The following is an 18826-nucleotide window of genomic DNA, read 5'->3' on the forward strand; positions in this document are numbered from 1 at the left end:
ACGAACCACGTAGTTGACGAACTGAGGTTTGGACGAATCGCGATATGGACGAACGGCGTAAATGATATTTGACGAACCACGTATGGACGAATAGCGACTTGGACGAATCACATTTTGGACCCACGGCTATCAAATCTTAGATTTGACAACTCTAACTGAATTAACTACATTTTTAAGTTAAACTTTACCTTGGCATTATACCTTGCATAAAAAATGGGCACTAAAATTTTTGGCATCCGTTAATTAGCATCGTCTTTCTAAATACTACTCTATTCGTATCTTTTATCGACTAATCGACCTCTGAACCCACTTAATACCTACGTTCCGAATGTCATAATTCACCTTGACCATGTGCATATGAATAGTATACGTTCCGAATGTCATAATTCACCTTGACCATGTGCATATGACCATAGTAATATTATTCTAACCAATAGGCTACTTGCCTCCTAGTCAAATCAGCTTCTTTTTATGAACTGTCAAAACGAATTTGAACGACTTGCTAATATGGAATTTATATGAAATCGAATTGAGTGACGTCACGGTCAACTCAGTTACGTTATATATTTCTGCCGGACTTATTAAATAGAAATTGGATTTAAAAATAACTTCCGTCCATGATTTTCTTATAATTATCTGATGCTTTATTTCGTGCATGGTGTAAAATATTTTATTTTAATTACAGTCAACTTCCCTATTAAACACACAATGCAATGACCGGACAGCCAAAAATGTGAGATACATGGCGAAGTTGATAAGAAAAGTATACCACGAGCGTAGCACACTTGTTGAATACACACACTTATTGGATACACGTTGCGCACCTTACGAATAGTGCGAAAAGGACGGCTTGGTGTTAAATCGTTTATCAAGCGACTGTGCTTCGCTCACGAAACGCTCACGAAACGCTCACGAAACGAATCGCTCGTAGATACCTATCTCTATCGCTCTTGCGTATTGGCGTGACAGAGCCAGACTACTATCGCGGCATTTCGTTTTCGTTTCGTGGCGCAGAAATACCATTCGGCTAGGGCACCTGATTTTGTCATCAACATCATCATTTATGCCTATCACATCTTGTCAAATGATTTAAACAGCGTCTGGCCCTAACTCAAAAAAACTGTTTGGTTTTCAGGTTTAGACCCAACGATCTTGTTCTACATGGGCTACGGCACCTGATTTTGTCATCAACATAATCATTTATGCCTATCACATCTTGTCAAATGATTTAAACAGCGTCTGGCCCTAACTCAAAAAAATGTTTGGTTTTCAGGTTTAGACCCAACGATCTTGTTCTACATGGGCAACAACCGTTCGCGAGACCTGGACCACACGGACGCCTTATTTGTGGATATCCTACACACGGGGGCGGGCATTCTTGGCCAGTGGGGTCCCAATGGCCACGCCGACTTTTACGTCAACGGCGGCTCCAGCCAGCCTGGATGCGCACATGACACCATCTTCCGTAAGTTACAATTATAGCATTTATTTAAAAAAAAACATCATTCGCCTGCCCTTACCCCATTCATTTGGGGTCGGCGCAGCATGTCTTCCGTTTCCATACCTCCCTATCATCCGTCATCTAATCATTCACTTGCTTTCGCTTCATAACATCTCTCACACAATCCATCCACCTTTTCCTCGGTTTTCCTCTCCCGTTACTTGTCTTCCTTCCACACCGCAATGCCTTTCTCGACACCTGACTTTCATCCCTTCGCATCACATGCCCATACCATGCCAGACGATTCGCTCTTACTTTTTCTACTATTTCTACTCATATTTATTAAAAAAAAAACATAAGCTAAAATTATAATTTGTGCTTGCAGCGCCATCTATTATCATAATGGTACACTAACATACTGACAAGTGAAATGTGAAAGTACGGGAAAGACAGTCTAGATATTTAACAGAGGGCGTTGTATTCGTGTTTGTTTTAGCGCCATCTGTGGGAGGTACATCGCACTGCCAGGTCATTAAGTTTTGTAAAGACTTTTTGAAAGTTGCATTGAAGGGATAGAGGGCGAAAGCGGGCATAATTATAATACATAAATGTCTTCTATGTAACAAATACGGAATATTGGGACCGTGCGCGACGACACGCCACGTGACAGGTGACCATTATGGACAATATTGTCGCCGCTGACAAGCGAGAAGTAAGTAAACACTGTGAAAAAATTAATGAAATCTTGTGTTATTTTACTATATTAGATAATTTTGGACGATGGTGGTTACAACATTATCGCCAATAACATTAAAATTGTGGTTTTCAGTGAGAAATTAACAAACTGGTGACTAAAACGGGGTTTCGTGCCATCGCTCACGAAATCATCTTCCAACCTAAGACGATGAATAAAGACAAGAAATTGGTGCTAGCTGGGCATTTTCTAGAGATTGAAGACTTTTTTCCACCATTTGTATTGTACCTATGTGCAATAAAGTATAAATAAATCATTGGCTTTTGAAATTGTTGATCAGTTCACTGCTTTGCTATGTCATTTTCATAGGCTAACTATAGGTATTATAAATATCATTTACAGGGTACAGGGTTTATTGTAAAATAAAAACAAACTAGCTATTATAACTTTTAATTATAGTATACTTTACAAAAACTTGTTTCATTTACTTGAAAATATTGGAGGTTTAGCAGATATCACATCAAATATGTAATCATCAATGCGATGAAATAAGTTCTCAGGAATTTTATTTAAAATTTGATAAGCCTTCAGCGGATGGACTACTTCTGCTTTTATTGTTCTCGTGCTCCTTCGTCCGATTGAAACCTCGATATTTACGCATTTTCGTCAATCCGTTTCGATTTGTACACAGGAGCACACTTAAGGAAACAAATAAAATGATTTTGGAACATAACTGGGATTGGCTTCCACGTCGGCTTTTCTACCTCCAATAAAATTTGCACTATAAATTCACCGTAAATTCAATTCAATACTTGTATCAAAAGATTACACACTTTTAAGTAATACTTCAGAGGTTGGACGACACTTTTCTTCTTACGGCAACTATTCACTTAAACGGTGGTTTCGTTTCCGCCACGGTCTTGGAAATAGCTAAAATTTAGTCGATATTTTTCTTAAAGTTATTACAATTCACCATAACAAATTTTACAAGGCCCATATTAAATTTATCTCAAAAACGATATAGCCTAGGAACCATCCGGTCTTGCTACTACTGGGAAAATAACTTAATTCTATAACAGTACTTTTTATGTCACCAAAAATTAAGTTTGGTAATTTGAAATAGTTTTTTTAGTTAAGCCACCAAAATTTGTGACAAAAAACGTATAATAGAATAAAAAAAAAAATATTTTAATTCACTAAAAATCAGGCGAAAATGGAATCAGGACTTTTGTTTTAAATTCGACTACTTTAATTTATGACCTTTATAACACATTAAGAAACCACCTATTTTTGTGAATGATACTTCGTAGTAGCAAAAAGCGGACTAAATTAAATCAGTTATGACACAAGCAATAAAAGGACAAGTGAAGTTATGGTTGTTTTGTATATACATTATGTGTTGAAACACTATGAAAACTGAAACCACCCCAAAAACAAGACGGATGTTCAATATTTTACTAGCTCGGAATAACATTCACGGCAAAAATTACATAAGCAAAAAAATTGGAACAGACTTTTCGTTAGGATCATAATAAAGAAGAATAAAAATTAATCCACCTTTAAATGCTCGCCAAGAAGCGCTAAAACCACATACGTACGTACTGAAATAAGTATTTTCATATTCTTCTTGCCTACAAACTCTCTACCATTGACGATGTAATTTCCTGCATTATTTCAAAAGTGACTCATGTGTTCAACCGCATTTTCAATATATCATGGTATAATAATATATTTCGTCGCCACTACTATCGCTTCAATAGCTCAGGTTGTACTAGCGTAACGTAAAATAACGGACGGTACTGATGTCGTGGGTTCGATCCCCGGCAGTCGAAATGAACTTTTTTTGGTTTTTATTTTTATTTTATTTTTCTTTTACCGCCTTTTTACCCCCTTTATTTAAAATATTGTTTTTTTTTTGTTGTATATAACATTTTATTTAATGCTGTGAGTAATTTAGGTACAGTCAAGATATTTAATTCCCTAGCCATTTTAAAATGTTATTAGACACATGTAATGCAATAAGGTCGAAAACTGTATTTCAGTATTAGTATTGATTGAAGGTAACCTAAGGTTCAACATCGTTCCTCCCCGCAACCGCAATACTCTGTCTTAGCTAACTATCGCTAGACGTTATGCCCTTGTAATAAGGATTACAAATGTACAGTGACAGTTGTCCGGTATGACTCATAGATTTATATATTATTAAGCTAGATTGAGTTGTTAGGCCAAAAAGTGTGTCCACATGAGAGGGTAAAGTTGGGGCCGGTGTCCCTCTCGCACTTATTGCCACTGTCAAAATTATTTGAATGACGTCATCACTGTCATTATTTAGGGATACCAGTCAATATTCAAAGTTACTACCAAATCTACTAATACCGAAATTAAAGGTTTTTTTTAATTGCGCAAATCTTTGGTTTTATGGCTTCATAATAATGACTTACCAATTCGCTACAAGGTATTAATATCCTTGCCTCGATATAATACAAAAATAATTTAAGAAGTTTATTAACTTAGTTATCATACAGGTAAAAACACTACTACTATAGTAATCTCTTTAACACTGGTCACACGTGCGAGAGGGACACCAGCCCCAACTTTGACCCTCTCATGTGGATACGCTTTTACTATCCTAATAAGAACGTTTTTCTGCACCGGTGATAAAGTTCAATTTATTATGGCAAAAAAAGTGTGAGCTCAGTCCCTATTGAAAGTCCATGGTATGACTCAATGAAAAATTGGCTAAATAGTAATCGGAAAACAAGCAAAAAGGGTAGAATATATTTCTATAAGTTATTTCGTTGGATTACATTACAAAATGAATGTATAATACTCGTTGTAATTGTAAAGATTTAAATAAATAATTTTATTAGTTCAAATTAATGACCGTCAAGGAACAAAAACTAATTGAGTCGCTATTAGACCGTTTTCACATTATCCGATCCGATAACGGATGTCGGAAGGATATCAATAGATGAATCCAAGATTCCGCCTGTAATGTATGGGATATCGGTCCGACATCCGATATCGGTTCGGATAATGCGAAAACGCACTTAGGTCTACATTTTACACTTTTGAAAACCAAGATTAATTAGAGTCAGTTGTATGGTCGGTATGTAGTGTAAATAAAAAGTCGAAAAGTAGTAGGTTCTTTCTATACTTTTTGCTATGTATTTTATATTTCAATAGGCAGGCTTCTGTACCCATATTACAGTACTTTCAATATGTGCTATCCTATAATTAAATTCGGACACTCGCGTAGACACTTCTAATATTATTTGAATGGCATTACCAACATTAAATCTCATATTTAAAGTCACACACAGGTCGAACGCGATTAATTAACATTATTTTTACCTTTTTTCCCAACGTTTCGGCCAGGTTGCACTGGCCGTGGTCGCGGAAGACTGACGTCCCAGCAAAGTGTCACCGGAGATGTAAACAACACAAAACTACCCGATATTAATTTATATAAATGTTCGGGGTAGACAAATAAATATAATCCACCCGCTTTTATGTGTACAAAGCGCGAGAACTTAAAGTGTAACATTAAATCTCCTTTTGAAAATAAATTTTAAAGAATATCCCACTATCAGATCAGAGCCACTGGTATTTAATTTAAAACAAATGTCTATAATAAATAAATCCGATTAACCTTTGGGTTGTCTGCTGTCGAATTTAATTATTTTCATAGAAAATATTTTAATTTGTATCCTTCCAGCTCGAGATTCTTGGAAGCCCTGTAAATTTTTCTTTGTGACAACTAGATATGACATGTCAGGAAATTTACACATACATACATTACATACATTTATTGTAATAAATGTAGTACAAGTGAGCAAGATAAAGATGATACAGTAGGGTATTTTTAAAGTTTATGTAATGAAGAAGTAAAATTGCGGCCTTTTTTAGGTATTTCTATACTAATTATTATATATTGGTAGCGGCTCCATTCGTTCAATATCCGTTCGCAATTCATTTTGACATTTAAGTCATTTGAGCATATTATGACAAAAGGTATTTTGATAAAGAGTTTTTAGTGTGTCACAGTTCTATTTGCAATTTTTATACTTAGGTCTTTATACACTAAGTTGGTTATGGCATGAACGATTTTTTTCCTAAGCAGATAAGAAGTTAACGTTATTAGCATCAACAAGAATGGTATAAATGCAATTTAGACCCAGGTTTTTAAAACATTTTTGTTATGAATTGTGCGTCCTTGTATTTAATGTCATTGCAGTAGCTTGTACTTATCAACTTATAATATAAATAAAACATTAAAAAAAATGAATTAAAAAAGCTGTAATATCCGCACCTACGTATGCGACGACTGAGATTTGAACCCGTGACCTGTGGCTTGTAAGTCTAACGATAATCGCCGGGGCTATACCTGGCCGTGACATATGGGTCGAAATTAGACTTTGTATAGCTTTCGCGTGTTTGTAACAAGCGTTGCTTCAACGATTCTGAAGAATGGAAGAATACATTTCACAAGATGACGGAGATCTGTCAAATGGTAGAAGAGAAAAACGTGAGATAGATGTATGTACTGACAAGTATATACTCTTTTCGACGACTGTCAAATCGCATGCCTAAAATAAATATGTAATTTTTTAAATTACTTTGGACTTTATTATCGGTGGGAAACGTCTGTTTTTAATCTACCTAAAATATTACTTATGTAGAAATAGGCATGTAATGAGGAGGAACACTCAAAGGATACGACAGATGGCGCCACCCTATTAGTCCGTGAGACGTGAGAGCGAGAAGCTGATAATTATGTTTTTTTCTCTCTCTCTCACATATGAATGACAGTGACATGCCTAGACTCTTGCATAGGCGCCGCCTGGCGGGGTAAAATGTCAGTGTGCCTCCTCATTTACGTTAATGTGTAATAGAAGAACAGAATAAAAAGCATGCGACACGGCTCATCACCTACTCTCGGCCCAGTTTCACTGGCGTGGTGGTTTGCCATATGAATTCCTAAATGTAAGACACTAAGGTCCAAACCAAACCACGCAAAAAATGTAAATATATTATAAATTAAAGTATTAAATAAAGGTCAAACTAATTGGGTGGATTATCATGCTGTTAATATTGTTAAATAGGGACAGTAAAAGTCAACCTCGTACTATTATCTGTTACTAATTTGCCCGGTCAAATATTTAGATTTTTTTATTTCCATATAAATATATTGGTGGTTTTTATATGATAAATATCTGAAATATTATGTGCTATTCATTTCTGCTTAAAAATGTCTGTTGTTATATTTGCTCTAGAGCACGTTAGAAAAAATTCAAAAATTCTATATCATTAAAAAAAGTCTTATTTCCCGTCATATATTTAGGTGGCTTCGGGTTGTAAACCTTAAAACTGATGTTTTTTTACATGTGTCCACCATTAAATTACTGTGAGGTATTTTGCCGAAAGAAAACGCTTATTTTTTGGGCGTAGTTTTTTTTAATATCTTCCATTCCAAACTATTGGTGGATTCGAAAATATAGGTTTTTTAAATTGCGATTAAACGCTGTATATGAAAAAAAAACTACTGTTGTAGAATTATTTTCAAAAATATCGCACCGTTCTTAGGCTAATATGAAAATGTTTACTGCAATGTGGATTTGACAGCGTAAGTCAGCGACTAAGATGTCAATTTTGGCCGTAGTGAGCGCTGTGATCGTTTTAGCTACCCCCTCCACCCGCTTTGCACCCTGCCAATTGCAAGTTGATTGAAAATAAATTACATAAGATCAAATAAGATGGATGACTGTAGTCTACATGGAGATTTGTGCTAACTATAATCATCATCATCATCCTCCTTGCGTTATCCCGGCATTTGCCACGGCTCATGGGAGCCTGGAGTCCGCTTTGACAACTAATCCCAGGATTTGGCGTAGGCACTAGTTTTACGAAAGTGACTGCCATCTGACCTTCCAACCCGAAGGGTAAACTAGACCTTATTGGAATTATCCGGTTTCCTCACGATGTTTTCTTTCACCGAAAAGCGACTGGCAAATATCAAATGACATTTCGCACATAAATTCCGAAAAACTCATTGGTGCGAGCCGGGATTCGAACCCGCGACCTCCGGAACGAAAGGCGCACGTACTTACCGCCGAGCTACTAGCACTTGTGCTAACTATAATAAGATGGAAAATATTAAATATGTATATTCAAGTATATTATACATCCCGTGTGGTGACGGGTTTCCCGTGTGGTGACGGGTTTCCCGTGTGGTGACGGGTTAAGAATTTCACCACCCCCTTTCTTCCCGTGGGTGTCGTAGAAGTCGACTGTGGGATATGGGTTAAAATTGTGGCGTAGGCGAGAGGCTGGCAACTTGTCACTGCAATGTCACAAATTGGATTTCTTTCAACCCCTTTTTGCCAAGAGTGGCACTGAAACTTAGTAGTTCATGTGCTCTGCCTACCCGTTTATGGGATACAGGCGTGATTATATGTATGTATGTATGTATGTATGTATGTATTATACATAATGAGGGATACCTACTGATTTGACTTTGTAAGGAATATTACGTCATACTCTGCGCAGAGATAGTAGAGTCTTACAAGCACAGATTGGGATCCTACTAAAAGTTTCTAAAATTCCTTAGGCCCTGTGTCGCCTTTTCCTATTCGAGCATAAAAAATCAGATTATAAAATTATCTAATGGTAAATTAAATTTATATTTCACCTTCCAGAAACACTTTCATGCGACCACACAAAGGTGACGCCATACTTCATCGAGTCGATCAACTCCCGCGCAGGCTTCTGGGCGGGGCCGTGCCCCAGCTTATTCTCCTACCTCATTGGCTGGTGCGAGCCTAAGGACACGGAGTATGTACTCATGGGAGAACACCTCACGCACAAGTAAGGGTTGACTTTTCAGTCAAAAAAATGGAACCAATCTCTATCATTTCCAATTGTCCATCCACTCCACGTCCACTAGTTTTTACGAAAGCGACTGCCATCTGACCCATCTGATCGTTTCCAATTGTCCACAATAAAATTATTGACAATTTATATTGTATCAAGCATAACCATCAGCGAATGATGCTTATTAACTTAAATATCGAAAGTAACTCAGAAATAAATAAGAGTCAAAAGATGTCACAAGGGGTAGGTAAACGTAAAATCCATAGTGGAAATGATTACGTACTGTGTTGGGTAGAATCTTGGTAGCCTGGACGAGAAATGGGTCTGCGATCCAGTGGTCATGTCTCAGTGATTTTTTCCACTTTTAAGAGGCCGTCAATATCAAAAAGTAGAAAATCGTAAAATTAGTAGTTTTCTACGTCCGGTTTTAGTTTCAGTATATACTTATTGATAAGAAAAGCACTTGTTTTAAACAGCGCGTATTCTTATCTACAAAATCAGTAGTTAACATCAAGGAAAAGTTACTCCCTGAATTAATAATGATTTTTTTCCTGACGCTAGTTTAAGAAAACCCGCAAATAGTGCTCACGTCTGAGTGAGCTGAGCTCAATTTTGTATACTTTAGGCTGCTAAAATTGATGCTGTCGCATTACTTATATCCTAAACTAAAAATTCAGTAGTTTACATGTGTGTTATCATGCTACTAAAATACAGTAAATGGAAGTTAAACGACATCAATATTTGTCTAAAAATACTTCGAATCAAATGGCAATTACTTCGAAAACCTTTTAGGCAAACAAAAGGCTTTCTTGATAATTATAAACTTTAAGTATGTGTATGCAAAATAGTGTGTAACACAAATCAGGAAACACTTCCAATTTTAGATACATACTTACTTAAAGTTGTAACTAAAATGCGGTCGGCCCCTGTCGGCATCTTCATAAATTTGAATATGTACGACCGTGTTTTAGTTTTAAAATAATGTTATTTTATAAGCTAGATAACTGGACTACAGAATTATTACCTTTTCATATTTTTCCTTACAAAGAGAACGAATAAAATCAATGTTGAATATAAACTTTCGTAAATTTTCCATACAAACGTCAAAACTGCGAACAGATTCTATTGAGTCAGACGCCCCAAAGAGTATAATAATATAGTATTTGTGTGTTCTATCTCCACGAATTGTTTGCGGTTATTTAGGTATGAGGAGAACCATTTATGGGCTATACCCCGTACCCCACACTGGTACAATTTATCTAAAAGTATTTTATGTGAAACTTTTTCATACGCTTTTGTTAAATCCAATAATAGGCCTACGGCGTATTTTTTGTTGTTTATAATGTTAAGTACGCTTTGTATGTAACTATAGACAGCAAGGGTTGTGGAGTGGTTTTGTCTAAAACCGTGCTGGTTCTCATCTAGTATTTCATATTTATCTAAAAAAGAATATAATCTATTTGACATTATTTTCTCAAAGATTTTTGAAATTGTAGGTAAGAGAGATATTGGTCTGTATTGGCTTATGTCATCCTTTTGCCCACTTTTTTTGTATATAGGTTTTATTTTTGATACCTTGAGTTTGTCGGGAAATATCCCCTCACTAAATGATTTGTTAATTAATAAAGTTAGAGGGCCTACCAGTTCAGTTGCGCAAACTTTTAATAAGCAGGTAGGTATATTGTCGTAACCAAAACTTCGTTTATTTTGAAGACTGTTTATAGTTTTTATAACTTCACGCTCTGTGACCGGGCGCAGGTACATTGAATTGATAACGGGCGTAGGTACCGGCCGGCCCGGTTCCGTCGGTATGTTGGCATTGTTGCCGAGAGCAGGTGATATACCTACGCTCGCAAAGTACTCATTGAACGCATCAGCTATAAGGTTGGGCGAATTTATTATAGATCCGTTGATATTTATTTTTAGATTTTCGAAACGCAAGTTTGAGTTTTGTCTTTTGGTAGTATCTTTTATTATGTCCCACATGGCTTTAGTTTTGTTCGGCGCTTTATTCATTTGGTTAATGTAGACCTGTTTTTTTGACATTTTAATGCATTTTTTTAGAATTTTCCCGTATTTTTTGCAGTAATTACTAAGTGTTTTATCTTTTATTTGATTATTAAGTGTTCTTAAAAGTCTTTTATTTCTACATGCAGTTTTTATGCCGGCGGTTAGCCACGTTTTTTTATTAAATTTCGATTTTACCTTTATATATTTTATTGGAATGACATTGTGGAGAATTTCTTGTAGCTTATCATGAAATATATTATAATTCACATTAGTATCAAAATTTATTGACATTAACTCATACCAATTTACTTTCTTCAGCGCTTCTTTAAACAATTGTATATTTGTGTCGCAAAATATTCTTTTGTAAGTAAATTTTTCAACCGCTTTGCGCACTGTACACCGGTAATTATATGAGTATAACACACTTCGGTGGTCAGATAAACCGTTTTCTTCTACCTTTATTGTACAATCAGAGCAGTTTGAAAATATTAAGTCAATACATGATTCAGAATTGTTATTTATCCTAGTTGGCTGCTTAACAAGTAATTTATAATTATAGGAGGACATTTCAGTTAGTAAATCTTGAGAAACAGTATTATTTTTGAGCATATTTATGTTAAAATCTCCTCCTATAACTATACGCATTTTTGTTTCTTTACATTTAATTTTACATAACATTGTATTCAACGTGTCGAAAAAAGTAGTCATATTTCTATCTGGCCTATATATGTTAACGATCATGAAGCTATATTGAGGTATTTCTATCGCACAGCATTCTATGTTACCTTCAATTGATAAGTCCGCTATGTCCTGTCTATCGATGTAGTTAATATTATCCCTTACGAGTATCGCCACCCCGCCACCTGGGCGCTCTCGTCGGTGGTATGCTGCAGCAACTTCGTATCCGTTTATGTGGATTAGATTTTTTTGCGCTTCAGAAATCCACGTCTCCGTTAGGCATATAGCTAGAAAGTCGTTATCATGCACGAATTCTTCAAGAAGATGAGATTTATTTTTCAAACTTTGCATGTTTTGGAATAATAGATTAATTTCTTCCGAATTACTTACGAAAAAAAGGACCATTTTGCAGATCTATATTATTGTTGTTCTGTTGGGCGGTCTGTGATCCATTCAGGGTTTTATGTTGCGTAAGTTCAATAGATAAATTTGTACTTTGCTGCTCGTGATTAGAGTTGCTTGCTTTTATTTTATAACTATCATTGAATAGGTAGTGATTTGCCATAGAGTCCACGGTATATTCTTGACCGTCGATTATCAGTTTTTCATTTCTTATAATGGCATGTCTGCCGCTGGCTCGCGCTTGTATCAAGCCTTTTCTCAATGTTTTTCTTTCCAGTAGCGCTTTCTTGTCCAAAACAGTCGAGATTGCAATTCCAGTGTTCTTGAAATATTGTTTATTTTGAAGTATATAGGTCGTTACCCTCTTGCTGATAAATTCGACGAGTACTGGACGCCGACGCCCCTGTTTACCTAATCGTTTTATGTCTTCGATATAGCTGTTTACGTTCACTTCTAATCTGTCATAGAAAATATTCGTAATTCGCTCATATAGGTCATGTGACGTTTCATAGTGGTATTCGGTTAATCCGTAAATAATAATTTTTTTGGCGTTACTATCGACGGGCTCGTTGTTGGTGGACAATTTCGTAAGCAAACGATTTTCTAAGTCACTTAATTCAGATTTTAAATTTCGTTTTTCAGATTCAAGTGACTGAATCCTTGTGTTTGCTTGATTAATTAGGTTTTTTAGTCGTTCATGTTCCTGGTTCATATCCGTTAATTTTACTTCAACTTCCGCCCTTAGTTCATTAATTGCGTTAATAACTTCAGATTTAATTGTCTTTTTTAGGTCTGTAAGCATATAATTGTTGTTAGCCTCGAATTTCATGTCCAAAAGGTTCGAAATGCTCTCCAGCGTGACAGGTTTTGCTTGTAAAGAAATAGGGTTTGGCCCGTAGGTGCTTGGGGTTGCGTTGACGCGTAAACTAGTTTCCCTTAGGGTTTTGTTAGGGCTTACATAAAGAGTATCACCTTGCAGGTCGTTTTCGTCTAGTAGGTGGTCCACGGACATGTCCAGTTCGCTTAATGATGCTGATAGTTTTTGACCTGGTGGTGTACTGTTGTTATTTTTCCTATATGTTATGTTAGAACACTCTGAGCAGCGCCATGAGCGTTTGATTTCATAATTTTGAGCCATATATTTCGCCGTAGTTATAAGCAGGCATCTGTAATGGTAACATTTTTTGCAAACTGTGCATTTTAGTATTTCACTTTGTTCGATTATTTCAGAACATAGTGCACATTTTTCCATCTTGAGGGTATGCTTTTTTATTTCGCCGTGTGTAAGCAGGACCGCTGCACTTTAGTTTGAGTATGCGCGACAAGGACAACTAACGGCCGCGATAACGGCCGGTCAGCTGTGCGCTATGGCGTTTAATTGGATTTTATTTCATCTTAGTTATTTCACCAAAATTGCACTTTTCAAAGATAGTTCACGAATAATATTTAGCAGGTCACATACTTCACGTATCTAGATTCCACTTTAATGCAAATATCACTTAGGGCACAACTAATTTCGTATATTTTGATTTTATTTGAGCGGCGATACAAGGTACGTGTGCGCGCGCGATCGCGCTCTTTGTGGGGAGTAGTCACGTGCGATTTCATGACTATTGGGGTAAATCGGATCAGTTTGACCCAAGGAACAATTTTGCCAAGCAGCGTCGCCACAGGCAAAAGTGCAAAGTCGCTGGCCTTACTTATCCTACTGGTCACCAAACACAAATATGGCAAAGGGAAAATGAGCATAGTTTGAAAATTATAAGTTCTAGCTAACAAAGACAATATTGTAGGGAATTTTATAGAGAATATACTTCTTTTAGACGTTATTATTGTAGCTTTTACGGTTTTCATGGAAATATAAAAAAACTGAAAACAGGGATACAAAAGTGGGGGGAAAGAGGGGAAACATTGACAGCTCGGCGTGTTTCTACTTCTATTTTTTCTTATAACCCTATAAGCTACATACATGCCCTATAAGCTACATAAATTTCATGCTTTCTGCCAGACGGGACTGGTTAAGAACTCGTACTAAATCGCATATCAAACACACAGAGCCCGTTTCTTAACCGCAATTGATGTAACATCTATTGCAGGTGTATGGGATTTTTCAAAAAAAGTTACGAAATAAAAAAAACTAACCATGCTATTCTGTTTCCTATAATGGACCTAACCACAGATATAAACCATAGATCAAGCAAACGTATCTACTTAGCGTGTCAAATGAACTCAGTGAAATCCACTGAGTTGTCCGTCTTTACTCGCAGCTTGCAGCTTTCGGGCGTCAATTTTTGTAAGTTGAAGTCAACCAAAACATAAAAAATGCCTTGTTACGTGATATTCAATTGCAACAACACAAAAATTATGAACAATCAAGAGCCTGAGACATATTCAAAATTACAGGCAAGAATCAACTTCAGTACAAAATTTGACACGCTCGGCCCCTATACAAATATATGAATTTGTTTCTTCTATCTAAATTAAGTTCTGTGGACCTAACTATATGCCGAAGTTAACGGAATTCAATAAAAATATGGTGTATAATTATTTACCCACCTTCAAAATTCACACATGCCACCGGGCATGCTACTTTTTGCTCTGGTGTAATGTAAAGTGATGGTCACAAACCTTTTTATATATCTTCCAAGGGTCAGTCTCCTTCAGTTTCTATCCAGCAATTGACAGCCAAATAGCAAATAACTCGACTTTTCTTTCCGGATGAGGAATACCGTGCATGGGTGCACCTGCAACATATGTGGTGGTAAACCGTCTTGTTTAATCTTATAAGAAAAATTATAAATATCCAAAACGCATAGGCCAAGTGTATGCACCACAACGCAATAAATATGAAGAAATAATTACCACGCAAATGGAAAATGTATCAAAAACTACTTTACTTACCCAAATCCGCACAGCTGAAAATGCAATACCGTTTATTTCTGCCGGGTTCACTCATTTTTAACAAGAAATTAACAAAATCACAATTTCGAATTTGAATTGAAAAAAAAAATGGAACATTTAATTTTTATTTAATAAAGTGATAAAAAAGACATCAAAAATAATAAAGTAATAAATAAATAATAAAATAATAAACCAAGTAAATTAACCTAAAAAAAATATGACTTTTGTAACGCCATTTTTCCAAACGTTTAGTTTTACGGTGGGCATATTCGGACATTGTTTGTAATAAGTAATAAATGTTAATAATGATAATTCTAAAATACTGATATTTAACTTCTCAGTAAAAATTTAATTTATGAATAAAAATCTTTGTTACAAAATAACGTTAAACGTTCTGTGCTTGACATGGAATATTTCATATATAAACTTTTTAGAAACGTATTTCAGTGACCCCGCCATCTAGTAGCTCAAGTTGAAAGTACCAAGTTAAGAAATGTTGGTACAAAAAACTCACACGATGTAGCCACTTTCTATGCAAAAAGGGGCCTCTTCTAAGTTTCCTGCCCCTGAGACGCCCGATCGGGCTCGTTCGGAGCGGACGTGTCGCCAAATTTGCTCCAATGACATTTGTTTTTGACACTGGAAATCATATACGGATACAAAAAGATTGCCAGTGCTATGAATGTATTCAAAAGTAATAAGCTAAATAAATATCGTCACGTCTAAAAGAGTCTCAGTTTAAAATCGTTTTTTTTTGTGTTGTTTACTACTTATTATTGTTGAGAAATAAAAAAATATATGTAACTTTAATACAATGATAAGAAATATAGGTATTTTTTGTCTTCTAAACTTTATTAAAATGAAAGAGTTTTAAAATTAATTTTAACTCGTTGGACTTTATTTTCATTATACTGGTCACATTATTTAGTGTGTCAGTGTGTGTAACATTCTCTTTCACGAAGAGACATTCAGTGTGGCGTATGAAAAAACTAACAGAACTAATCATTATAATTATATTCTATAAACGATTATTTACGTAAATGGCGAAATTATTAATTGTAATAATATATTATCTTATCACAAAATTGTTCTGTATGACTTACCTTCTTACGTTCAATATAATTTTTAAATGGTGTTTGCACACGGGGCACCTTAGATTCAGACAACTTTAACTAAATTTTGAAAATTATTATTTTAATGAAGAATTCTATATATGGCAACAATTTTACATGTAAACTGACTGTCAACCTCTGTTCATACATAACCTCAACCTTTGTCTCAGTGCATTTATAACGGATGTTATAATGGCTAAACCGATCAGGAACAGTGAATTATTTTAATTCATTCGGAAAAGGGTTTAATCATTTATAATTAGAATAAACGAAGCACTGTTTTTTACACCAGAGTTGTTTTGATTTTATATGGTGTTTGCACAAATTTATTTTGAAAAATAATCGGAGTCAATTCGTGTGAGATGGTAACACTAAATTGACACTGTCCGCAATCTAAACACGCGGCAGCGTGTCAAGCCAAGTTCAAGTAACCGAACTGGCAGACAACATCGTGTGTAATATTACACGAACTATTTGGAGCCTCTATGGGCGTCCTCACAACAAAAACTATTTCACATAAACGTCTTAAATTTGGCTCTTATAATGATATTTGTGATATACATATTATGTGCCTGTCGTGATTGTTTCACCGGATGGTCTGATCGGAAGATTAGACCATTTCGTTGGATCTCCTTCTTATTTATGTCTTATTATTTGTAACGTTTATTTTGTGTGTGTGTTAACGAATAAATTAATTATATTCTATTCTATTCTATTATAAAAGTTATAAGAAATGATATTTTATGTCACCAATTGTCATAAAACATTTTGAGGACTGCCATTGAACTTGGCACCCGTTTAGATCTCACTGCTTTTGTCGTTGACGCCAACAACCAAGGCATATATAATATTGAACTTGGCTCATATTTCCCTTTTTTGGTTTTGATGGGATTTTAACGTTACTACTGATCTTCAGTGAAACTATAGACCTGTCTTAAGTTCCTCTCACTTAGGTCACTGACCTCTTCCAGTAAATTGCGGTAGTGTGCGAAAAGTATGTTGGTGAGTGTGACGTGCGTTAGTGTGTGTAAATGGGGTAATTTGACAGATACTGAATTTTTACCCATCGTGACGGGCTCTTAAAGCTAGAAGTCTATAGGTACCTATTTCTAACCCTTTAAATTCTATATAATTTATAAAATATCTCGCAAGCATTCTCTTTCATAAATAATGTATGTTTTCCAGAGCACGAGGCGTGTTTTATGTGACGACGAACGCAAAGCCACCTTACGCCCGCGGTTTCCCCGGCAAGTCGAGAAGACTGCGCTCCGCACCGCCCTATCCTTACACCTCGAACAGCTGAGATTCTACTTAATATTGTCGTCGGCTAGCGCGACAGTTATGAATTTAAACTAGGTAAACGGATTATATCGCGTATACCGAACGCTGTAAAGTATTCGAAACGTCGGGATGTATTGCAAATTCATTGTACGTGATATATAATCCGTTGTGGCTTCTATAGTTTTATTTCATGAGCTGAGATTCTGGTAACCAACATCTCTAACCAAGAGTAGGCACAGTCAGCACCATTAGTAACGGATGAAAAAACGCGCCCAAACGTATCTGACATCACCTGAATAACTTTTCTTAATACAGATAAATCAGTCGGCCTAGCCGAACGTTGACGATAGATGTCGAAACGCAGTTTGGCTCTGTCGCGCCAATACGTTACGATAAGCGTCTGTGATTTTGGCTAATTAGCCTGTACAGTTCATGGCCAGAAATGTCAAAGTTTATTTTCACGAATTTCTTTTTTTTTGTCTTTACAGAATGGTGCAGTGAGCTCCAAAACTGCATAGAGAAATCATTGATAAATTCGCCATGCACTTTTGTAGCTCACTGTACTGCCGAAGCGTTATTTGATCCGCTACTTTTGATGCTGACTGTGCACTATTTAACACTCCGTGGCGAACGATACGCAACTGGCTTTGTCGAAAAATTGAAGAGCAATGGAGAGAAATAACTATGATACCTACGTTGCGGAGCGTCAACGATTGTACTCTTGGCTACAAGCCCTGCGCTGGTAGCCAAATGCACAAACGCTCACGATAATATCTCTTTTGTAGCTATCTTCTCTATCACTTTTGAATATTAGCGCGACAGAGCTAGACTGCATTTCTGTCGGCGTCTGGCGTCGACAATGCCATTCGGCTACGCCGGTAGAACACGCAGACAAAACTTGTCTACACGCCCTGGTTTGGTTTTTGTTATACCGACTTGACAATTGTCACGTTGGTCTGGTACACACGGTGTACAAACATTAAAATGATCATAAGACACATTTTATTCTGAAGAGGAAACAAAATCGTAAGCGTTTTACAGAAATATAATGTAGGTACGTTATGACACTGTTGTGCTCAAAAGCATTAAATAAATGTCATATACAAAGAAAAAGTGACCAAGGCCTCCAAGTGTTCCGAGCTGGAATCGAACCAGCGTACTCCGTTAACCGGACGGATGCCTGTAAACAGCTCGCAACACTTGGAGGCTTTGGTCACTTTTTCTTTGTATATGACATTTATTTAATGTTTATAGTATAATAGTAGTGTTACTACTTAAAAATACAAATTAAAATATTTTCAAATGAGAATAATTTGATTTGTTCTAAGACTGTTGTGCTCATTGTCAAGTTCGTATAATCGGGGATAAAAACACGGGAAAGCAACTAGACAATTATTATACTCGTATTTACAGTTATAAATGAAAAAAGAAATG

General features: G+C 36.0%; 1 pseudogene; it reads left to right on the forward strand.

Moving 5' to 3' along the window:
* Nucleotides 1-18549, forward strand: part of LOC125230037 — a 38841-nt pseudogene extending 20292 nt beyond the window's left edge.
* The last annotated feature ends 277 nt before the right edge of the window (nucleotides 18550-18826 follow it).

This window comes from Leguminivora glycinivorella, chromosome 1 (genome assembly GCF_023078275.1).
Source record: "Leguminivora glycinivorella isolate SPB_JAAS2020 chromosome 1, LegGlyc_1.1, whole genome shotgun sequence".
In the NCBI taxonomy this organism is placed as follows: Eukaryota; Metazoa; Arthropoda; class Insecta; order Lepidoptera; family Tortricidae; genus Leguminivora; species Leguminivora glycinivorella.